The sequence below is a fragment of the Pleurodeles waltl genome, chromosome 6, assembly GCF_031143425.1.
Source record: "Pleurodeles waltl isolate 20211129_DDA chromosome 6, aPleWal1.hap1.20221129, whole genome shotgun sequence".
Classification (NCBI taxonomy): Eukaryota; Metazoa; Chordata; class Amphibia; order Caudata; family Salamandridae; genus Pleurodeles; species Pleurodeles waltl.
Genome location: NC_090445.1, coordinates 1,024,471,776 through 1,024,497,712, shown reverse-complemented (window position 1 = coordinate 1,024,497,712; position 25,937 = coordinate 1,024,471,776).

The window sequence follows — 25,937 nt, the reverse complement described above, 5'->3', positions numbered from 1 at the left end:
TCAAAATCCATAGCTAGGCACTTTCCAAAAAACACATCAATTTTCAATGTAAAAATGTGATATGTCCATGTTGCGTTTCCTGCTGCGGGAATTAGGTCTACCCACACACATGAGGTACCATTTCTATCGGGAGACTTGGGGGAACACAGAATAGCATAACAAGTGTTTTTGCCCCTTGTGTTTCTCTACATTTTTTCCTTCCAAATGTAAGACAGTGTGTAAAAAGGATGTCTATTTGAGAAATGCCCTGTAATTCACATGCTAGTATGTGCACCCAGGAATTCAGAAATGTGCAAATAACCACTTCTTCTCAACCCCTTACCTTGGGCCTATTTTGGAAATACAAAGGTTTCCTTGATACCTATTGTTCACTCTTTATATTTCATCAAATTAATTGCTGTATACCAGGTAAACAATGAAAACCCATTAAAAGGTGCAGCTCGTGTATTGGTTCCGCATACCAAGGGTTCTTGATGAACCTGCAAGCCCAATATATCCCTGCACCAGAAGAGTCCAGCAGACATAACGGTATATAACTTTTGAAAATCTGACATCGCAGCAAAAAGTTACAGAGTAAAACGTGGAGAAAAGTGGCTTTTTTCACCTCAATTTCAATATTTCTTTATTTCAGGAAAACCTTGTAGGAACTGTAGGAAAGTACCATCTTGCCTGGCATGTTACCCCCATATTTCACTGTATATATGTTGTTTTAGTTGTATGTGTCACTGGGACCCTGCCAGCCAGGGCCCCAGTGCTCATAAGTGTGCCCTGTATGTGTTACCTGTGTTATGACTAACTGTCTCACTGAGGCTCTGCTAATCAGAACCTCAGTGGTTATGCTCTCTCATTTCTTTCCAAATTGTCACTAACAGGCTAGTGACCAATTTCACCAATTTGCATTGGCATACTGGAACACCCTTATAATTCCCTAGTATATGGTACTGAGGTACCCAGGGTATTGGGGTTCCAGGAGATCCCTATGGCTGCAGCATTTCTTTTGCCACCCATAGGGAGCTCTGACAATTCTTACACAGGCCTGCCACTGCAGCCTGAGTGAAATAACGTCCACGTTATTTCACAGCCATTTACCACTGCACTTAAGTAACTTATAAGTCACCTATATGTCTAACCTTTACCTGGTAAAGGTTAGGTGCAAAGTTACTTAGTGTGTGGGCACCCTGGCACTAGCCAAGGTGTCCCCACATAGTTCAGGGCAAATTCCCCAGACTTTGTGAGTGCGGGGACACCATTACACGCGTGCACTACACATAGGTCACTACCTATGTGTAGCTTCACAATGGTAACTCCGAATATGGCCATGTAACATGTCTATGATCATGGAATTGCCCCCTATATGCCATCCTGTCATTATTGGCACAATCCCATGATCCCACGGGTCTCTAGCACAGACCCGGGTACTGCCAAACTGCCTTTTCAGGGGTTTCACTGCAGCTGCTGCTGCTGCCAACCCCTCAGACATGTTTCTGCCCTCCTGGGGTCCAGCCAGGCTTGGCCCAGGAAGGCAGAACAAAGGACTTCCTCAGAGAGAGGGTGTTACACCCTCTCCCTTTGGAAAAAGGTGTTAAGGCAGGGGAGGAGTAGCCTCCCCCAGCCTCTGGAAATGCTTTCATGGGCACAGATGGTGCCCATTTCTTTATAAGCCAGTCTACACCGGTTCAGGGACCCCTCAGCCCTGCTCTGGCGCGAAACTGGACAAAGGAAAGGGGAGTGACCACTCCCCTGACCTCCCCTGGGAGGTGGCCAGAGCTCCTCCAGTGTGCTCCAGACCTCTGCCATCTTGGGAACAGAGGTGCTGCTGGCACACTGGACTGCTCTGAGTGGCCAGGGCCAGCAGGTGATGTCAGAGACTCCTTCTGATAGGCTCCTTCAGGTGTTGCTAGCCTATCCTCTCTCGTAAGTAGCCAAACCCTCTTTACTGGCCATTTAGGGTCTCTGCTTTGGGGATTTCCTTAGATAACGAATGCAAGAGCTCATCCGAGTTCCTCTGCATCTCTCTCTTCACCTTCTGCCAAGGAATCGACTGCTGACCGCGCTGGAAGCCTGCAAAACTGCAACAAAGTAGCAACGACGACTACTGCGACACTGTAACGCTGATCCAGCTGCCTTCTCGACTGTTTTCCTGGGGGTGCATGCTGTGGGGGTAGTCTGCCTCCTCTCTGCACAAGAAGCTCCGAAGAAATCTCCCGTGGGTCGACGGAATCTTCCCCCTGCAACCGCAGGCACCAAAGAACTGCATCACCGGTCCTCTGGGTCTCCTCTTAGCATGACGAGCGAGGTCCCTGGAACTCAGCAACTCTGTCCAAGTGACTCCCACAGTCCAGTGACTCTTCAGTCCAAGTTTGGTGGAGGTAAGTGCTTCCCATGCCACTGGATTCAAGCTAGCCTGGCTGATGAGGGGTGAAACCCCGAAACCGGTCCCAGGATGCTTGTTTCCAGTCCAGGGAAGACCTGGCCTAGCAGTTCGGGCTGGACTGTTCCCATGGGGAACAGGGTCAAGACTGATTTGCATATGGCTGGGTCCAAACTGGAATGGCATGGGCAGCAAAAAAACAATGGATTAAACCCAGATCTGTGACTGGGGGTGAATGTTTGACAATGTTCAGCATTCCGTCCATCACTTGTTGTTTTTGCATTTTTCGCCCTAAGTGGGAAGGGTATGCCCAGACGTGGGTCCCGTGCTTCCCATGCCACTGGATTCAAGCTAGCCTGGCTGATGAGGGGTGAAACCCCGAAACCGGTCCCAGGATGCTTGTTTCCAGTCCAGGGAAGACCTGGCCTAGCAGTTCGGGCTGGACTGTTCCCATGGGGAACAGGGTCAAGACTGATTTGCATATGGCTGGGTCCAAACTGGAATGGCATGGGCAGCAAAAAAACGATGGATTAAACCCAGATCTGTGACTGGGGGTGAATGTTTGACAATGTTCAGCATTCTGTCCATCACTTGTTGTTTTTGCATTTTTCGCCCTAAGTGGGAAGGGTATGCCCAGACGTGGGTCCCGTGCTTCCCATGCCACTGGATTCAAGCTAGCCTGGCTGATGAGGGGTGAAACCCCGAAACCGGTCCCAGGATGCTTGTTTCCAGTCCAGGGAAGACCTGGCCTAGCAGTTCGGGCTGGACTGTTCCCATGGGGAACAGGGTCAAGACTGATTTGCATATGGCTGGGTCCAAACTGGAATGGCATGGGCAGCAAAAAAACGATGGATTAAACCCAGATCTGTGACTGGGGGTGAATGTTTGACAATGTTCAGCATTCCGTCCATCACTTGTTGTTTTTGCATTTTTCGCCCTAAGTGGGAAGGGTATGCCCAGACGTGGGTCCCGTGCTTCCCATGCCACTGGATTCAAGCTAGCCTGGCTGATGAGGGGTGAAACCCCGAAACCGGTCCCAGGATGCTTGTTTCCAGTCCAGGGAAGACCTGGCCTAGCAGTTCGGGCTGGACTGTTCCCATGGGGAACAGGGTCAAGACTGATTTGCATATGGCTTGGTCCAAACTGGAATGGCATGGGCAGCAAAAAAACGATGGATTAAACCCAGATCTGTGACTGGGGGTGAATGTTTGACAATGTTCAGCATTCCGTCCATCACTTGTTTTTGCGGTAAGTCCTTGCCTCCCCACGCCAGACTGCATTGCTGGGAACCGCGTGTTTTGCAGCTACTCCGGCTCCTGTGCACTCCACGAAGATTTCCTTTGTGCACAGCCAAGCCTGGGTCCACGGCACTCTAACCTGCATTGCACGACCTCCTTAGTTGTCCTCCTGTGTCGTGGGACTCTCTTGTGCAACTTCGGGTGAGCACCGTTTCACTCCACTTCATATTGCCTGTTCCGGCACTTCTGCGGGTGCTGCCTGCTTCTGAGAGGGCTCCTTGTCTTGCTGGGCACCCCCTCTGTCCCCTGACGCAAATGGAGACATCCTGGTCCCTCCTGGGCCACAGCAGCACCCAAAAATCCTAACCGTGAGCTTTGCAGCTAGCAAGGCTTGTTTGCGGTCTTTCTGCGGGAAAATAATTCTGCACGACTCTTCACGACGTGGGACATCTATCCTGCAAAGGGGAAGTTTCTAGCCCTTGTCGTTCTTGCATAATCCTCAGCTTCTACTGTCCAGTAGCAGCTTCTTTGCACCCACAGCTGGCATTTCCTGGGCATTCGCCCACTCTCGACTTGATCGTGACTTTTGGACTTGGTCCCCTTGTTCCACACGTACCCTCGTCTGGAAATCCATCATTGTTGCATTGCTGGTTTTTGTCTTTCCTGCAGAATTCCCCTATCACGACTTCTGTGCTCTTTGGGGAACTTTAGTGCACTTTGCACTCACTTTTCAGGGTCTTGGGGTGGGCTATTTTTCTAACCCTCACTGTTTTCTTACAGTCCCAGCGACCCTCTACAAGGTCACATAGGTTTGGGGTCCATTCGTGGTTCGCATTCCACTTTTGGAGTATATGGTTTGTGTTGCCCCTATCCCTATGTGCCCCCATTGCATCTTATTGTAACTATACATTGTTTGCACTGTTTTCTAATACTATACTGCATATTTTTGGTATTGTGTACATATATCTTGTGTATATTTGCTATCCTCATACTGAGGGTACTCACTGAGATACTTTTGGCATATTGTCATAAAAATAAAGTACCTTTATTTTTAGTATATCTGTGTATTGTGTTTTCTTATGATATTGTGCATATGACACTAGTGGTACTGTAGGAGCTTCACTCGTCTCCTAGTTCAGCCTAAGCTGCTCTGCTAAGCTACCTTTTCTATCAGCCTAAGCTGCTAGACACCCCTATACACTAATAAGGGATACCTTGGCTTGGTGCAAGGTGTAAGTACCCCTTGGTACTCTCTACAAGCCAGTCCAGCCTCCTACATTGGTTGTGCAGCGGTGGGATAAGTACTTTGCAACTACTTACCACTTTTGTCATTGTACTTCTCATAAGAGAAAAATATACAAAACAAGTTCAGTGTATGTATGTACACCTAACCAAAAAGTTTTGCTTTTCTTCTCTCACTTCTTTACTAAGTGCTGAAAAGTACCTCTAAACTTTCTAAAAAGTTCTTAAAAAGTTTTAAAAGTTTTTTTCTGTCTTTCAAAAAGTTCTGAAAAACTTTTTTCTCACTTTTTCTATCACTTAAACACTTTCTAAAATGTCTGGCACAGGCCAAACTGTTGATCTGTCCAAACTTGCTTATGATCACCTTAGCTGGAAAGGAGCAAGGAGTCTCTGCATAGAAAGAGGTTTAAGTTTAGGTAAGAATCCCTCTAGAGAACTGTTGGTTAATATGCTTGTTGAACAGGATAAGGCCAGAGGTGACACTTCTGTTGAGAAATTAGCTGATGGTTCCCAATCTGACCCTGGGGCACCCCTAGCAAAAGATTTAGAAGGGAAACTTCCTAGCCTGCCCATTAGCAGACAACCTAGCATAGCTGGTACTGATGTAGAGTCACATCATAGTAATAGTGTTGTCTCACATCACAGTAAGAGTATTCCTTCTCATCATAGTAGAAGTGCTGTTTCTGTTATCCAGGCTGTTAGGGTGCCATCTGTTAGGGACAGGTCTCCTTCTGTTCATTCTCACCATACTTCTATTTCAAGGCATGCCCCACCCACCCACCCTGATGACAGAATGTTAGAAAGGGAGCTCAATAGATTGAGAGTGGAACAATCCAGACTGAAGCTCAAGAATCAACAGCTGGATTTAGATAGGCAGTCCTTAGAAATAGAAAGAGAAAGACAGAAAATTGGATTATAAACCCATGGTGGCAGCAGCAGTATTCCCAATAGTCATCCTGCAAGAGAGCATGATTCTAGGAATCTGCATAAGATAGTTCCCCCTTACAAGGAGGGGGATGACATTAACAAGTGGTTTGCTGCACTTGAGAGGGCCTGTGTTGTACAGGATGTCCCTCAAAGGCAGTGGGCTGCTATCCTATGGCTATCATTTAGTGGAAAGGGTAGGGATAGGCTCCTTACTGTGAAAGAAAGTGAAGCCAATGATTTCAAAGTTCTTAAGAATGCACTCCTAGATGGTTATGGCTTAACCACTGAACAGTACAGGATGAAGGTTAGAGAAACCAAAAAGGAGTCTTCACAAGACTGGGTAGACTTTGTTGACCATTCAGTGAAGGCCTTGAAGGGGTGGTTACATGGCAGTAAAGTTACTGATTATGAAAGCCTGTATAACTTAATATATCCTGAGAGAGCATATTCTTAATAATTGTGTGTCTGATTTGTTGCACCAGTACCTGGTGGACTCTGATCTGACCTCTCCCCAAGAATTGGGAAAGAAGGCAGACAAATGGGTCAGAACAAGGGTGAACAGAAAGGTTCATACAGGGGGTGACAAAGATGGCAAGAAGAAGGATGGTAAGTCTTCTGACAAGGGTGGGGACAAATCTAAAAATGAGTCTTCATCAGGCCCACAAAAACACTCTGGTGGGGGTGGTGGGTCCAAATCCTCTTCAAATCAAAACAAAGAAAAGAAACCATGGTGCTATTTATGTAAAATAAAAGGCCATTGAACAACAGATCCCAGTTGTCCAAAGAAAAGCACCAAGCCTCCTACCACTACAACCCCTGCTGCTACACCTAGGGCCCCTAGTAATAGCAGTGGTGGTGGGAGCAAACCTACTAATAGCCAATCCAAGGGAGTAGCTGGGCTCACTTTCGGTAACTTAGTTGGGATTGGTCTTGTTAGGGAGACCACAGAGGCTGTGTTAGTCTCTGAGGGGGCTATTGATTTAGCCACCTTAGTTGCTTGTCCCCTTAACATGGATAAGTACAAGTAACTACCCCTAATAAATGGTGTTGAGGTTCAGGCCTACAGGGACACAGGTGCCAGTGTTACAATGGTAATAGAGAAACTGGTCCACCCTGAACAACACCTACTTGGTCACCAGTACCAAGTAACCGATGCTCACAACAACACACTTAGCCACCCCATGGCTGTTGTGAATCTCAACTGGGGGGGGGGGGGTTACAGGTCCAAAGAAAGTTGTGGTTTCCTCAGATTTACCTGTAGACTGTCTACTAGGAAATGATTTAGAGACATCAGCTTGGTCAGATGTGGAGTTGGAGGCCCATGCAGCAATGCTGGGCATTCCAGGGCATATTTTTGCTTTAACCAGGGCTCAGGCCAAAAAGCAAAAAGGACAGGGTGACTTGGATCCTGGAAGAATGGACCAAGTGCTCCCTAAAGCTAGTGCTAGTAGAAGTAAATCACTACCTACTATCCCTCCCTCTACAGTGGATTCTACTTCCGAGGAAGAAGAATTTCCACCCTGTGCAGAACCTACACCAGAGGAGCTGGAAGCAGACACTGCTGAGCTTTTGGGTGAAGGGGGGCCTGCCAGGGAGGAGCTGAGTGTGGCACAGCATACCTGTCCCACACTAGAGGGTCTAAGGCAGAAAGCTGTCAAACAAGCAAATGGGGATGTCAGTGACTCTCACAGAGTTTACTGGGAGGACAACCTCTTGTACACTGAAGCAAGGGATCCAAAACCTGGAACTGCCTTGAGATTGGTGATTCCTCAGGAGTACAGAAAGTTCCTCCTAACTCTAGCCCACGATATTCCCTTAGCTGGACATTTGGGGCAAATGAAAACTTGGGACAGGCTTGTTCCCTTGTTTCATTGGCCTAGAATGTCAGAGGACACAAAGGAATTTTGTAAGTCCTGTGAAACCTGTCAAGCCAGTGGCAAGACAGGTGGCACCCCAAAGGCACCCCTTATTCCACTGCCTGTGGTTGGGGTTCCCTTTGAAAGGGTAGGGGTTGACATAGTTGGCCCCCTTGACCCTCCTACTGCTTCAGGCAATAGGTTTATCTTGGTGGTAGTGGACCATGCCACCAGATATCCTGAAGCAATTCCTCTAAGGACCACTACAGCTCCTGCAGTGGCAAAGGCCCTCCTGGGAATCTTTTCCAGGGTGGGCTTCCCAAAAGAGGTGGTATCAGACAGGGGAAGCAATTTCATGTCTGCTTACTTAAAGGCCATGTGGAAGGAGTGTGGTGTTACATACAAGTTCACCACACCCTATCATCCACAAACAAATGGACTGGTGGAGAGATTTAACAAAACTCTCAAGGGCATGATTATGGGACTCCCTGAAAAACTCCGCAGGAGATGGGATATCCTGTTACCTTGCCTCCTTTTTGCTTACAGGGAGGTACCCCAAAAAGGAGTGGGCTTCAGCCCCTTTGAACTCCTATTTGGACACCCTGTGAGAGGTCCTCTAACACTTGTTAAGGAGGGTTGGGATCAACCTTTAAAAGCTCCAAAGCAAGACATAGTGGACTATGTACTTGGCCTCAGATCAAGGATGGCTGAGTACATGAAAAAGGCCAGTAAAAACCTTCAGGCCAGCCAAGAGCTCCAAAAGCAATGGCATGACCAGAAGGCTGTTTTGGTTCAGTACCAACCAGGGCAGAAAGTGTGGGTCTTGGAGCCTGTGGCCCCAAGAGCACTCCAAGATAAATGGAGTGGACCCCACATAATTGTTGAGAAGAAGGGTGAAGTCACCTACTTAGTTGACTTAGGCACTGCCAGGAGTCCCCTTAGGGTGCTCCATGTCAATCGCCTGAAACCCTACTATGACAGGGCTGATCTCACCCTGCTCATGGCAACAGATGAGGGACAGGAAGAAGAGAGTGACCCTCTCCCTGATCTCCTCTCTTCCACAGAACAAGATGCTCTAGTGGAAGGTGTAGTTTTGGCAGATTGTCTTACTGCTGAGCAGAAAGACCACTGCATAAATCTCCTAGGTCAGTTTTCTGAACTCTTCTCTACTGTGCCAGGTACCACTTCTTGGTTTGAGCACACTATAGATACTGGAGACAGCTTGCCTGTCAAAAGTAAGATCTATAGGCAGCCTGACCATGTCAGAGACTGCATAAAGCAAGAGGTGCAGAAAATGCTTGAACTAGGAGTGGTTGAGCACTCTGAAAGTCCATGGGCTTCTCCTGTGGTACTTGTACCAAAACCTCATTCCAAGGATGGAAAGAAGGAAATGCGGTTTTGTGTCGACTACAAAGGTCTCAACCAGGTAACCAAAACTGATGCTCACCCTATACCCAGGGCAGATGAGCTAATAGATACACTGGCATCTGCCAAGTATCTAAGCACTTTTGATTTGACTGCAGGGTTTTGGCAGATCAAATTATCAGAAGATGCAAAAGCAAAAACTGCATTTTCAACCATTGGAGGCCATTACCAATTCACACTAATGCCATTTGGATTGAAAAATGCACCTGCCACTTTTCAAAGGTTGGCGAATACAGTCCTGCAAGGGCTGGAAGCTTTTAGTGCAGCATATCTAGATGATATAGCTGTCTTTAGCTCCAGCTGGGATGATCACCTGGGATGATCACCTGGAACTATGGAAAGTTTCAGAGGCCCTGCAAAAGGCAGGCCTCACTATCAAGGCTTCAAAGTGCCAGATAGGGCAAGGAAAAGTGGTTTATCTGGGACACCTGGTAGGTGGAGAACAGATTGCACCACTTCAGGGGAAAATCCAAAATATTATAGATTGGTTTCCCCCTACAACCCAGACCCAGGTGAGAGCCTTCTTAGGCCTCACTGGGTACTATAGGAGGTTCATAAAGAACTATGGCTCCATTGCAGCCCCTCTTAATGACCTCACATCAAAGAAAATGCCTAAAAAGGTATTGTGGACATCTAGCTGTCAGAAAGCTTTTGAGGAGCTGAAGCAGGCCATGTGCTCTGCACCTGTCCTGAAAAGCCCCTGTTACTCCAAAAAATTAATTGTCCAAACTGATGCATCTGAATTAGGAGTAGGGGCAGTCTTATCACAACTTAATTCTGAGGGCCAGGATCAACCTGTTGCTTTTATCAGCAAGAGGTTGACCCCTAGAGAAAAGCGTTGGTCTGCCATAGAGAGGGAGGCCTTTGCTGTGGTCTGGGCACTGAAGAAGTTGAGGCCATACCTGTTTGGCACTCACTTCATTGTTAAGACAGACCACAAACCTCTACTTTGGCTAAAACAAATGAAAGGTGAAAACCCTAAATTATTGAGGTGGTCCATATCCCTACAGGGAATGGATTATACAGTGGAACATAGACCTGGGAGTACCCACTCCAATGCAGATGGACTCTCCAGATATTTCCACTTAGACAATGAAGACTCATCAGGTCATGGTTAGTCTTATTGTCCTTCGTTTGGGGGGGGGGTTGTGTAGGAAAGTACCATCTTGCCTGGCATGTTCCCCCCGTATTTCACTGTATATATGTTGTTTTAGTTGTATGTGTCACTGGGACCCTGCCAGCCAGGGTCCCAGTGCTCATAAGTGTGCCCTGTATGTGTTACCTGTGTTATGACTAAGGGGGTGATTCTGACCGCGGCGGACGGCGGTTGCCGCCCGCCAAGCGGTTCCCGCCGAAAGACCGCGGCGGTCATTCTGGCTTTCCCACTGGGCTGGCAGGCGACCGCCGAAAGTCCGCCTGCCAGCCCAGCGGGAAACACCCTTCCCACGAGGACGCCGGCTCAGAATGGAGCCGGCGGAGTGGGAAGGTGCGACAGGTGCAGTTGCACCCGTCGCGAATTTCAGTGTCTGCAAAGCAGACTCTGAAATTCTTCGTGGGGCCCTCTTACGGGGGCCCCTGCGGCACCCCCTACCGCCATCCTGTTCCTGGCGGGAGACCCGCCAGGAACCGGATGGCGGTAGGGGGTGTCAGAATCCCCATGGCGGCGGAGCACGCTCCGCCGCCATGGAGGATTCTCAAGGGCAGCGGGAAGTCGGCGGTACACCGCCGACTTTCCGTTTCTGGCCGCGGCTGAACCGCCGCAGTCAGAATGCCCAGCGGTGCACCGCCAGCCTGTTGGCGGTGCTACCGCCGACCTCCGCCATGGCGGTAATTACCGCCAGGGTCAGAATGACCCCCTAACTGTCTCACTGAGGCTCTGCTAATCAGAACCTCAGTGGTTATGCTTTCTCATTTCTTTCCAAATTGTCACTAACAGGCTAGTGACAAATTTCACCAATTTACATTGGCATACTGGAACACCCTTATAATTCCTTAGTATATGGTACTGAGGTACCCAGAGTATTGGGGTTCCAGGAGATCCCTATGGGCTGCAGCATTTCTTTTGCCACCAATAGGGAGCTCTGACAATTCTTACACAGGCCTGCCACTGCAGCATGAGTGAAATAACGTCCACTTTATTTCACAGCCATTTACCACTGCACTTAAGTAACTTATAAGTCACCTATATGTCTAACCTTTACCTGGTAAAGGTTAGGTGCAAAGTTACTTAGGCCCATATTTATACTTTTTGACGCAAAACTGCGCCAATGCAGTTTTGCGTCAAAAAAATTAGCGCCGGCTAACGCCATTCTGAGCGCCATGCGGGCGCCGTATTTATTGAATGACGTTAGCCGGCGTTATCCGCCGGCGCTGTCTGGTGTGCGTTAAAAAAAACGATGTACACCAGGCAGCGCCGGCGTAGGGGGAAAATGGCGTATGGGCGTCCAGAAATGGTGCAAGTCAGGCTGAGGCAAAAAAATTGCCTCAACCCGATTTGCGCCATTTTTTTACGACGCCCATCCCCCATTGAAATGACTCTTGTCTTAGCAAAGACAGGAGTCATGCCCCCTTGCCCAATGGCCATGCCCAGGGGACTTCTGTCCCCTGGGCATGGTCATTGGGCATAGTGGCATGTAGGGGGGCACAAATCAGGCCCCCCTATGCCACAAAAAAAAATTAAAAAAAATACCTACCTGGACTTACCTTAATGTCCCTGGGGTGGGTCCCTCCAGCCTTGGGTGTCCTCCTGGGGTGGGCAAGGGTGGCAGGGGGTGTCCCTGGGGGCAGGGGCGGGGACCTCTGGGCTCATTCTGAGCCCACAGGTCCCTTAACGCCTGCCCTGACCCAGGCGCTAAAATCGGGCGCTAATGCAGGTTTTTTAGACCCGCCCACTCCCGGGTGTAATTTTTGCCCGGGAGTATAAATCCGACGCAATAGCATCGGAGTAATTTTTTAAGACGGGAACGCCTACCTTGCATATCATTAATGCAAGGAAGGTGTTCACGCAAAAAAATGACGCTAACTCCATGAACTTTGGCGCTAGACGCGTCTAACGCCAAAGTATAAATATGGAGTTAGTTTTGCGTCGAATTTGCGTTGAAAAAAACGACGCAAATTCGGCGCAAACGGAGTATGAATATGCCCCTTAGTGTGTGGGCACCCTGGCACTAGCCAAGGTGTCCCCACATAGTTCAGGGCAAATTCCCCGGACTTTGTGAGTGCGGGGACACCATTACACGCTTGCACTACACATAGGTCACTACCTATGTGTAGCTTCACAATGGTAACTCCGAATATGGCTATGTAACATGTCTATGATCATGGAATTGCCCCCTCTATGCCATCCTGGCATTATTGGCACAATCCCATGATCCCACGGGTCTCTAGCACAGACCCGGGTACTGCCAAACTGCCTTTTCAGGGGTTTCACTGCAGCTGCTGATGCTGCCAACCCCTCAGACAGGTTTCTGCCCTCCTGGGGTCCAGCCAGGCTTGGCCCAGGAAGGCAGAACAAAGGACTTCCTCAGAGAGAGGGTGTTACACCCTCTCCCTTTGGAAAAAGGTGTTAAGGCAGGGGAGGAGTAGCCTCCCCCAGCCTCTGGAAATGCTTTCATGGGCACAGATGGTGCCCATTTCTGCATAAGCCAGTCTACACCGGTTCAGGGACCCCTCAGCCCTGCTCTGGCGCGAAACTGGACAAAGGAAAGGGGAGTGACCACTCCCCTGACCTGCACCTCCCCTGGGAGGTGCCCAGAGCTCCTCCAGTGTGCTCCAGACCTCTGCCATCTTGGAAACAGAGGTGCTGCTGGCACACTGGACTGCTCTGAGTGGCCAGGGCCAGCAGGTGACGTCAGAGACTCCTTCTGATAGGCTCCTTCAGGTGTTGCTAGCCTATCCTCTCTCGTAAGTAGCCAAACCCTCTTTTCTGGCTATTTAGGGTCTCTGCTTTGGGGATTTCCTTAGATAACGAATGCAAGAGCTCATCCGAGTTCCTCTGCATCTCTCTCTTCACCTTCTGCCAAGGAATCGACTGCTGACCGCGCTGGAAGCCTGCAAAACTGCAACAAAGTAGCAACGTCGACTACTGCGACACTGTAACGCTGATCCAGCCGCCTTCTCGACTGTTTTCCTGGTGGTGCATGCTGTGGGGTAGTCTGCCTCCTCTCTGCATGAGAAGCTCCGAAGAAATCTCCCGTGGGTTGACGAAATCTTCCCCCTGCAACCGCAGGCACCAAAGAACTGCATCACCAGTCCTCTGGGTCTCCTCTCAGCATGACGAGCGAGGTCCCTTGAACTCAGCAACTCTGTCCAAGTGACTCCCACAGTCCAGTGACTCTTCAGTTCAAGTTTGGTGGAGGTAAGTCCTTGCCTCCCCACGCCAGACTGCATTGCTGGGAACCGCGTGTTTTGCAGCTACTCCGGCTCCTGTGCACTCCATGAAGATTTCCTTTGTGCACAGCCATGACTGGGTCCACGGCACTCTAACCTGCAATGCACGACCTCCTGAGTTGTCCTCCGGCAGCGTGGGACTCTCTTGTGCAACTTCGGGTGAGCACTGTTTCACTCCACTTCATAGTGCCTGTTCCGGCACTTCTGCGGGTGCTGCCTGCTTCTGAGAGGGTTGTTTGTCTTGCTGGGCTCCCGCTCTGTCCCTTGACACAATTGGCGACATCCTGGTCCCTCCTGGGCCACAGCAGCACCCAAAAACTCTAACCGCAAACTTTGCAGCTAGCAAGGCTTGTTTGCAGTCTTTCTGCGGGAAAACACTTCTGCACAACTCTTCACGATGTGGGACATCTATCCTCCAAAGGGGAAGTTTTTAGCCCTTGTCATTCTTGCAGAATCCTCAGCTTCTACTGTCCAGTAGCAGCTTCTTTGCACCCACAGCTGGCATTTCCTGGGCATCTGCCCACTCTCTACTTGATCGTGACTGTTGGACTTGGTCCCCTTGTTCCACAGGTACCCTCTTCTGGAAATCCATCATTTTTGCATTGCTGGTTTTGGTCTTTCCTGCAGAATTCCCATATCACAACTTCTGTGCTCTTTGGGGAACTTTAGTGCACTTTGCACTCACTTTTCAAGGTCTTGGGGTGGGCTATTTTTCTAACCCTCACTGTTTTCTTACAGTCCCAGCGACCCTCTAAAGGTCACATAGGTTTGGGGTCCATTCGTGGTTCGCATTCCACTTTTGGAGTATATGGTTTGTGTTGCCCCTATCCCTATGTGCCCCCATTGCATCTTATTGTAACTATACATTGTTTGCACTGTTTTCTAATACTATACTGCATATTTTTGGTATTGTGTACATATATCTTGTGTATATTTGCTATCCTCATACTGAGGGTACTCACTGAGATACTTTTGGCATATTGTCATAAAAATAAAGTACCATTATTTTTAGTATATCTGTGTATTGTGTTTTCTTATGATATTGTGCATAGGACACTAGTGGTACTGTAGGAGCTTCACTCGTCTCCTAGTTCAGCCTAAGCTGCTCTGCTAAGCTACCTTTTCTATCAGCCTAAGCTGCTAGACACCCCTATACACTAATAAGGGATACCTGGGCCTGGTGCAAGGTGGAAGTACCCCTTGGTACTCACTACAAGCCAGTCCAGCCTCCTACAGGAACTACACAAATAACTCCTTGGTGAATTCATACTTTTGTGTATTTTTGATAAATGTGTAGCCTTCTGGGATCCAGCATTGGTTTCATACCCATTTCTGTCACTAACTGGAAGGAGGCTAAAAGCACAAAAAATTGTGAAAACAGGGTATGTCTCAGATTCAAGTCCGCCTGTTCATGAACGCTGGGAAGATGGTGATTTTAGCACCGTAAAGGCTTTGTTGATGCCATTTCCAGGGGAAAAAACACAAGCCTTCTTCTGCAGCCCTTTTTTCCATTTAAAAAAAAAACATTGTTGCTGTATTTTGGCTAATTTCTTGGTCTCCTTCAGGGGAACCCACAAAGTCTGGGTACCTCTAGAATCCCTAGGATGTTGGAAAAAAAGGATGCAAATTTGGCTGGGTAGCTTATGTGGACAAAAAGTTATGAGGGCCTAAGCGCGAACTGCCCCAAATAGCCAAAAAAAGGCCTGGCACCTGAGGGGTAAAAGGCCTGGCAGTGAAGGGGCTAACATCAAATGGACTCCAGACATGGAGTTTCAGTGTAGAGCCATACACTTTGATGATACAAAGGGAATTGAGTCTCATAGGGGAAGGTGGAACAACAGTATAGATACCCATGTCAGGAAATCTAGAATACTGAAATGGATAGGAATATGTGGATAGAAAGGAAAGGGCCACCCCTAATTGAGCAGAAACACACACTGTATTGCTTGTGTTTCAGAGGCAAAGAAACAATGCTGTTGGGTACAAATGAAAACTGTCACACAATCATGCACATTCCAGACATGAAATGGGGAACGTCCACGCTGATGGACACTCATTGACAATGCTGCAAGTTTGACTACACTCAGCTCATCTCCGGATGGCATGGCCCCTATTCCATCATCACCATACACACCCAACCGTGGTTATTCTTGGATGATGTCAGAACTGTACCAACTCACGCTAAGGAATAGGCTCAAGAGAAAAGAGCTGATTATATTGACTAGACTCCATACAAGGACATCACAGAAGAATTCAGACTGTTCCCCAATGCACAAGTATCAGCGGGAAGGTCAATACCCTACTTCACAATGCAGATGAAAGCAAATGCCCACTGGTTACAAATAACCAGGTGAGAAATGCTCAAAATGACAAACAGCACTGAGCTCTGCCTTAATGTGATCAGGGAAGAACTTAGAGCCATCCGCCTCATGGGGATACAACACGGATATATGTTGGACTTAATGACCACAATGCAGGGTTGGCTGTGTATGAAGATTGGTGTATCGTGCTGCATGTTTATACCAAGCAATGACATGGACAAGTATTCCACTGATTTCAAAAAGACATGCATGAGGAGGGAGGCGTCCTTGAGTCAGAGTGGTTCATAAACTGGTTCTCCTGACTTCCCTTGTGGCTGACCAGTCTGTACACATCATTGTTGCCCGTTTTCATAGTATTATTGTTTTTGTGGTTTCCTGCAAGTGGGGTTTTTCTGTTGTAAAAACGCAATCCTCAAATTGGGTAGAATGCAGTTACCTAGGGAGTTAGCCCCTCAATAATGTGACTGTCATGAAGTATGAGTTAGATGGTGTAATTGAAAAATGAACTAGTTGGGCAATGTTACTATTGGAAAAATTGATGCTGATGCACACTGATACATTCATAGAAAAAAAAAGAAGCATTACCATTTTTGAGTTCACCTATCATGAACTCTTCATCAACGCTGACACATAAGTATGTGGTCAGGTAGGCTCTGAGTCCTAGGCCTGAGGATACCAATTAACAGGTCACAGGTGGGATGGCATGTAGCCAGCAGACAAATACACGAACAGTAATCTTAGATCAGTCCCAAAGATAGGCGCAGTGACACAACAATGGTCTGAGGAAATGGGCCTCAATAAAACACACATGGTCAGAAGGGTACACACATTCCCAATACACCATAAAGTCAGATGCCACATGAAGTTATGAACACTTAGCCAATCAAAACACAGCACGCACAGCAAAATGCAGTGATCATGCTCCAGTGAGGCTGGAAATCTGGACATGTAGAAGCTGATCTACATTGTGTCCACACAAGGTAAAGGACCACCTGCAATTTTTATCAGGACCTTATTTATGACCCAGAGACAACTGCTCACATTCTTTACCCAAAAAAGGAATGTTGTAATTGTTTTATGGCACCCAGAGAGTTGTAGACAACACCACTCAAATCTAATGTACTTTGAGACAGTCCCCGGTTTTGTAACTCTTCTCCCGGTCGTGATGTTTAATTAAATAAACTGTTCCTGCTTTGCCAAATGCCACTTGTGTTTTGTTTTTTCAAGGTGAATTCACATTTGAGCAACATTTAGAGCACAGATGATCAATACAGAGCAGTGAGCTAACTAGACCACCGCACCTCCCCCTTGTCCCAATGTGTCATACTGTCGTGCAACCAACCAAAACACCTACTGCTCCAAGGGTGTAACCAAAAGAGGTCAAAAGTCCATATAATACAATTGAAGGAGCACCAACAATAATTACCAAAATTTGAATTATCCAAGCAGGTCTCTTCCAACACAGCCTTTATTTTCTTCTAACAATGAAAAGCACCAAACATGTTTAGTTCACCACAAGTGAACTTCCTCAGGGATGTAAAACAGACAAATATACAATGTACATATTCCTCATTAATAACATGACACGGCGTCATAACCTAAACATATGATAAAGCAACTGTGACACTACATTTTACTATTCAAAGATAGGAATGAAAAGTAATACCCTAAACACCTCAATAACTCATTGAAAAACATTTAAAATGTAAAAAGACATAAAACACCACAGTGCATACTAAATATTTAGAGTTAAAAACCAAATAACCACATAGGACTCATAACAATGAAGAATAAACAGTTTTTTTACCATGAGTTCACTTCATAATTCTAATTGAACAAACAGAGTTCCCCCAAAACCTGGGTGTACGAATATTTCCTACATCATTGCATTATTACATTTATTAATTGGGTGTATAGTCTTATACTGCTGTTTGATATGAATATTTTACCCCTATTGAGAGCAACCATATTCCCTTAATACTATAATCCAATTTGAAGTGATTGTAATGAAAACGGGGGCTTAGATGAAAAGGGCTGTTAAACATATTATGAGCCACCACCTATATTCCCTTTGTGTGTGACTGTCTAGAGGGAATGCACAAGCCCAGCAGTCACCCTAGACGTGTTTTGTAGAGCAGCAGTAGGCACCAAATGGCTAAAGTAAGAAAATGTCAACTTTCTAAAAGTGTCATTTTCAGAACTGCAATTGAAAATCTGACTTCACCATAAGTTGTGATTTTAAATTGTGAGTTGAGAGACAGACACCAAAGTTGGGAATTATACTTATAAAATATAATAAGGTAATCCCAATGTTAAATTAACAAAATAATTTTAATACAAGTGTTGAGGTGGGTAGCAACTAACAATGGCATATAAGGTTTTTAACAGATATACCCAAAAGAAACAGGTGAAATCACACAATTACAATAAGAAGGGGAGGTTACAATGCTGTTGAAACTATCACATGGAGATGGAGACACCTATTAGGGTCATGGGTGCATGAAAGGTCCATGCAAATTATTTTCCCATTAAGATTGAGTAAATGAATTAAGTTGTCTGTGTATTTACAACATTGAAAGGGATTGTATAAAATGTAACCAGATTGAAACTCATAAATGCGGTTGATCATATATCTTTGTATTACTATCAGAACCATAACTTTGTGAGGTTGATGGGGGATGCCAAGGAGAATAAATTGACATATGGATATTGTTCAAAGATGAATTCATGTGTTATGCTGGCTTAGTATGTTGTCTCCTCAGATGGGTTATTTAAATTTTCGACATTTTAAGGGCCATATTTATACTTTTCGACGCACAACTGCGCCAACGCAGTTTTGCGTCAAAAAATCTAACGCCATTCTGAAGCGCCATGCGGGCGCTGTATTTATTCAATGACGTTAGCCGGCGTTAGCCGGCGGAGCTGCCTGATGTGCGTGAAACAAAATGACGTACACCAGGCAGCGCCGGCGTAGGGGAATATGGAGCTTGGGCGCCAAAAAATGGGGCAAGTCAGGCTGAGGCAAAATTTTCGCCTCAACCCGATTTGCGCCATTTTTTTAAACTCCCAACCCCCATTGAAATGACTCCTGTCTTAGCAAAGACAGAAGTCATGCCCCCTTGCCCAATGACCATGCCCAGGGGACTTCTGTCCCCTGGGCATGGTCATTGGGCATAGTGGCATGTAGGGGGGCACAAATCAGGCCACAAAAAAAAAAAAAATCCTTACCTCAACTTACCTTATGTTCCCTGGGATGGGTCCCTCCATCCTTAGGCGTCCTCCTGGGGTGGGCAAGGGTGACAGGGGGGGTCCCTGGGGGCATGGGAGGGCACCTCTGGGCTCCTTCCGAGCCCACAGGTCCCTTAACGCCTGTCCTGACCAGGCGCTAAAAAACTACGCAAAAGCGGCTGGACGTCATTTTTTTTGACCCGCCCACTCCCGGGCGTGATTTTTGCCCGGGAGTGTAAATACGGCGCACATGCCTCGGAGTAAATTTTTTAGACGGGAACGCCTACCTTGCATATCATTAACGCAAAGTAGGTGTCCACGCTAAAAAGTGACGCAAACTCCATGGACTTTGGCGCTAGACGCGTCTAACGCCAGAGTGTAAATATGGAGTTAGTTTTGCGTCGAATTTGCGTTAAAAAAAACTACGCAAATCCGGCGCAAACGGAGTATAAATATGCCCCTAAATCTCTTGTTTACCCTTCTCCGTTCTTCAATTACTATGAGGTAAATCTGAAGTGAAGATTGTATTTGTTTGTATATAGGATTATATATATATATCATTGAAATTAATGTTTTAACAAAGGTATCAAGTTTGTTTCATTGCTTGTAAATATGTTTTTCATGTTTTTTCAGCCCTGGAGAAGCGGCACTCACGCCGCAAAATACGTGTTGGCTGAAATATTGATTAAAAGCAGTCTACTGCATCTGTGATTGTAATTGTGATGAAAATGTGGACTATGATCATTTGTAATATGTGATAGTACTGATGGAAATGTTAGAATAAGTCCATTTTGGTTCCTTAACCTTTGGAATAAAGAAAATAGCTGTAAAGTGAAATTAATTGGCTCTCTACAAATTCTGAAATTATTAATCCTAATGTTATCCTATGGGAGAGAAATGCAGTAGTGAAAAAAGTGAAACACAAATTTGGGAGTTTTTGACTACAAGGGCATGTAAAAGTTATAGGTACAATGCCTGCCTTTTAAATACTGTTAGAAATGGGGTCTATAGTTTGCAGTGGGTTGCACCCTGCCTAAGTATGGAGCATCACTCTTGTCAGGGGAAGGGAGTCACACAGCTCAGATAACCCCTGTACATCCCCTTAGTAGCTTGGCTCAAGCAGTCAGGCTTATCTCAGAGGCAATGTATAAAATATCTGTGCACACACAGTAACAAAGGGAAAACATCACAGAAGTCTACACCAGTTTAGAGAAATAACCAACATTTATCTGATTATAACAAGGCCCAACCAACAATAATCCATCAAACACAAGCACATATGCACATTTTCAAAGATTAAATCATAGCACAGTGCTTAGAAACACAATAGCTCCAACTGAGCTATCAAGAAGTCTTAATGGAGTCATCCCCACCGTCCGCCAGTTGTGAGGGAGTGCGGGCTGTCATGAAGCCACATGCACCCCAGGCAGAGTACCTTGGAAACGAGGAAACAAAGACAATGCAAAGATTCGGGGGTGAGGTGTTGCTGGAACTGATTCTGTGTTGGTTCCGTACTGTTACTGGGGAGGTAAGGCATTGGTTCCTTATGGTTATAGGGGAGATGATGCGGTGTCAGTGGGGATGTGTTGGTTCCTTATGACAAGGCGGGGTCAATGAATCTAGTAGTCAAACCGTGAGGCATCTACTTTGCGGTGTTGCAATCACACCACGGGGCCACAGGTGCTGCATTGTAGTCTGAGCTGAGTGTCACAGATGTTGGTGACACGAACCTCAAGACTCACACTGTGGCAGGACTTCAGCAGTGCTGCAGTATCGGATGTAGTCATTGCACTTGGGGGGGGGCACAGATCTGATGCAGGTAGCAGCATGGAGTCAGACAGCGGTGCCGGTTCCGAAGTTGCTATGGAGTCGATGTGCTTGTTTTTTTCTTGGTTACACCAGAACTCAATTTCAAGGCCCCAGGAACTGGATTTAACACCACTTGGCAAGTAAGGACTCTTACCAAGAGCATCCAGGTGCTGGCAGATGAAGTCTTTGATGTCCCTGAGACTTCTTAACAGAAGGTAAGCTCAGTCCAAGCCCTTGAAGACCTTTGGAAGCAGGATGGTGAAAGCTAAGTCCAGTCGTTTCACACTCTGGACAGAAGCAGCAGGCCAGCTGGATTCTGACTTTGTTGGGTCATTGGTCCAGCACTGATACCCATTTCTGCCTTTGAAGTAGGCAAACTTCAAAGGAAAGTCTTTGTAGTGCACAAGACCCTGCCTTTCCTGACCGGGCCCCAGACACACTCCAGGGGGTTGGATACCGCTTTGTGTAAGGACAGGCACAGACCTATTCAAGGGCATTTGTTGGATCCTCCCATCACTCTAGTTTAGGAAGGCCCATTAGGATATGTAAGGGACACCATCTCCCTTAGTGTGACTGTCTAGGGTGAATACACAATAATCCCAATTGTCATTCTGTCTCAGAAATGTATTCCACAGACATGCAGAGGCACAGAATGGTTAAGCAAGAAAATACACCCCATCAAAAAGGGGCATGTTCAAACTTACAATTCAAAAGTCAATTTCATCAAAAAATATTTTGAAATTGTGAGTTCAGAGACCCCGAACTCCAAATCTCTATCTGCTCTTAATGGGAAATTATACTTAAAAGATTTTTCAAGGCAATCCTTGCGTTATACTGTGGGAGGGATAGCCCTTGCAATAGTGAAAAACACATTTGGCAGTATTTCAGGACATTTGACAAATACCAGTACATGTCCTCCCTTTTAAGTGCACTGCACACTGCATTGGACCTACCTTAGGTGTGTCCTGCATGTAGCAAAGGGGATGGTTTGGGCCCGGCAAGTGCAATCTCTTGTTGAAATGGCAGTTTAAAACTGCAATGGCAGGCCTGAGACATGTTTGCAGGGCTACTCATATGGGCGCTCAATCAGTGCTGCAGACCCAATAGTAGCATTTGATTTATAGCCCTAGGCACATTGGTGGGCTATGCTAGAAACTTACTGGTAAATCATGGATAAATCAATTACCAAAAAAATGTAGACAGAGTCCTTGCACTTTAGCATTGGTCAGCAGTGGTATAGTGCCCAGAGTCCTAAAGCCAGAAAAAATGTAATGCAGCACACAGTCAAAAATAGGAAATCAGAGGCAAAATGTTTTAGCATAACCCTGCTCAAAGGGCCATTTCAAACAGATACATTGCACCCTCCCCTGTGAGTTCCATAGGGCCTACTTTAGGAGTGACTTATATGTATAAAAAGGGAAGGTTTAGACCTGGCAAGAAATTTGTTGCCAGGTCGAAATGACAGTGTAAAACTGCATGCAAAGGTTGTGTAATGGCAGGCCTGAGACATGGTTAAGGGGCTACTTAAGTGGGTGGCACAATTAGCCCTGAGGGCCCACTAGTAGCACTTATTTTTCAGGCCCAGGGCATTTGCAGTGCACTTTACAAAAGAACTTATAAGAAAATTAAATATGCCAATTGGGTATGAGACAAAGTTACCATGCTTCAGGGGAACAACCCAAGTACTTTACCACTGCTTAGCTGTGTTAAAGTGCTCAGAGTATTACGGCTATCAAAAAATAGGTTAGAAAAAGGAGGGAGGGCAGCAAAATGTTGGGGGGGAAAGGGAGACCACCCCAAGGCAGTCAGGTCTAACAGTAACCAGTTTAGGTTTTTCCAGTCAGATGTTTAATTATAATTTTGAAAATTATACTTTTAGAAAGTTGGCATTTCCCTGCCTCAGACATTTTGGTCCATATTCCTAAAAAATGATGAAAACCTGTGCAAACTCAGTTTTGCATAATTTTTCTTAACATCGGCTAGCATCATTCCTTAGCGCCATCCTAGCACCATACTTATGAAATGACGTGGGATGGCTTTAAGGAATGGATAACACCATAAAAGAAAAAGCCGCAAACTGCTGTGCAATGCCATAAGTAAAAATTACGTTAATGCTGCAAAAAAGGTGCAACACTATTTTGCGGCAAGTAAACATGTTGCAAAAGGGCTAACACCATCTTAACACCACTTTGACATAAAAAGCAGGAAAGAGTGTAATTACAATAGAAAATGGATTCAACAGGCCAGGAGAGACATCAGGGAGACCCCCAACACCCAAGCACCAGAGAGGACAGTACAGAGAAATCACAGGAGAAGGAGAAGAGAAAGTGCAAGTGTTGCTTTAGTGAGGAGGAGAATGACACCCTCGTCATAGAGGTGACAGAGCATCAACACCAGCTATTCCAGATTCCAAATTGCCAAATGGTAAAAGAAATGCAATATGGCAGCAAATAGTGGACAAAATAAACAGTGTCACAGAAGTGAAGAGAACTTTCACTGAGGTCACGAAGCGCTGGCATGACTGTAAGCGCAGAAATAAGGAGAAACTTGCCAGGAACTGTAAGGCAGCACTGCAGCCTGGAGGTGAAAGTCCTGCTCCACAGGAGGACCTGGATGAGCTGGAGGAGATGGTTGTAGTGGTCATCCCAGAGGAACTGATCACCTGAATCGCAGAACAGAACAGCACCGACTATCAGCAGCCACCACAAATGCAGGGTAAGGTAACTGTGTTTGCACAGGTTTTCACAATTTTTTAGGAATATGGACCAAAATGTCTGAGGCAGGGAAATGCCAACTTTCTATGCGGGGTATGTGGAACTCCACTAATGGCAGAAGGGGGAGGCACATAGGACACACTCATTGGATGCTAAAGGTCGAATACGGCTCTGAGTAAAAATGTATCATCCTCACCCAAGCCACATATGTACTGACGCTGTGGTTGTGCTATGCACACCAACGTATACACAACATCAACATAGGCCAATCACTATGGCTATACTCCACAATGCACCACATTGCCTGGTATGAGTGTGCAAATACAACACCCATTGTGACATCACAACACCCATTGCATATAGTCTAAGCCCCTGTACCAGCACAACGTAGACATCAGAGACTATGACGGAGGTCAGTACCACCGTGGGGGGAGTGTCAGGGTGGTATATCAGGCCAAAATATTCCCTAACTCAATGTCGCATTGCCTATACTCATGTGTGCTGCATCTTGCACCACACACTGAAATGCCCCCCCCCCCAAATAGATTGTACATGTGAAGGAAGGGACACCTCCCTCCACATGAGCTAATCATAACTTCAAGGCAGCCACTCCGTCATCATGCTGCAACAATGCCTGTATTGGTGCAGGGAGCACTAATCATGTGCCGGGGGAATTGCAGTGCTGTACTGTATGCAGGTAAATATGGCACATCACTGCCTATCAAAACTGCTGCAGTGTACTGCAGCACATCTTGCAACTGCCCTGAGCCATGCCAAATGAGAAAATATCTGCCCTAAAGCTTACAATCTGTGGAACACAACCCATACAGGCTGAACCCACAACAACTCACACACAACCATATGAGTCACAAGGCAATGGCCACAAAATAAATGCATACAACACATTGTGCATGTATGGGAACATCATGTGTGAAGATGTACAAGTGGCTGCAATCTCACCATTTGACAAGTTAGAGGGCTAGTTCAAACGGAAAATGATGGTGTGTGCTGCTGTGCAAAATTAGGCAGCAGCACACATAGTACTATTAAAAAAGGCAGGAATGCACCATTTACATTAGAATATATCACTCCCCTGTATACCTCCCTGCACAAGTGATAATCAGATGCTGTGCGCCAGTGCAGCTACCCTTGCACAATAGTGCATAGATGGCTATGTTGAGAGGGGGGGAAGGTGTCTGTGCTGAAAAGAACTCCGTCCTGCACAATAACAACCTGAAAGTGTGATTTGCTCTTACTTTGTGTGCTGCATAATGCAGTACAAATGTAAGCATCAATCCTAGATTTTGGCATGCGAAACAACCCCTGGGCTAATGTTGGATAGTGGGCCAGCATCTGGAATACAAATAGTCAAAAATCTGAGGTAGTGTCAAAAAGCAATGGGTGTTGCCGTGGTACGCCCACTGCAACCCCCTTTGCATTTGGACGCTTCCTCAGATTTACGAGTATCAGTGAACATGTGACAGCGCAAAAATCTAAGGCCATCCCAGGGGTGGTGTCAGAAAGGCCCAACAAGGAGGCTTACATGTATTTCCCTCTTTTTATGCATTTCTATGTGTGCTGCATTCTGCACCACACACTGAGGAGCCAAATTGCCATGAGTGATTGTGTTAGTGTCTTCCCACACAAACAATCAAACCTTACAACACAGACATCCTTGCATGATGGTGCAAGGATGCCTGCATTGGCACTAGGAAGCCCCATTTAGTGCCAGATCAGGGAACAACACAGGGGTTAGCCGTATGCAAATGAATACAGTGCATTTCTGCATTGTGCAATTGACGCAGCGGGGCGCTGCCACTCTGAGTGCAGCATTGCACTCCGTCATATTCAATTACCAGTGAGCTTGACCCATGTGTGATGCACATTATTACTACATATAAGTACAACCACAACTTTGGGTCAGTGACGTCAGTGAGCTTCCAGTGGCAAATACATGATGGCCCATCTCTACAGATGATGCAATACAATATTGATTTTACACTTTCTCATTGCAGAGGATGATGGCTTACCTTCTGCTGACCTGCCTGTCCTGGATTTCCCTGATGACATGGATGACCAGCTGCCAAGTCTCAATGAACAGACCTTTCAGGATGTCCTGGGAGCACTCCATAACACCAACCACCCAGCCACCAACACACGCCACTAGCCAGTACTCACACAGCCCTGGACTCTGAGGACCCAGAGATCAGCTTTCAGAGGACAGTGGTAGGAGCCCAGCGGGGGTTGGCAAAGCAGGTTAGGGTGGGGATGGAGAACATAGTAGGGAGCCTAGAGGGAGTGCAGAGGTGCATCAGTCCAAATAAGGAACATTCGGCTGCCATCAGGGGCACCCACGCCCGCTACGTAGACTCCAGCAGTCTCTGGCAGACAGAGCTGTTGTCACGAAGGAGAAGCTA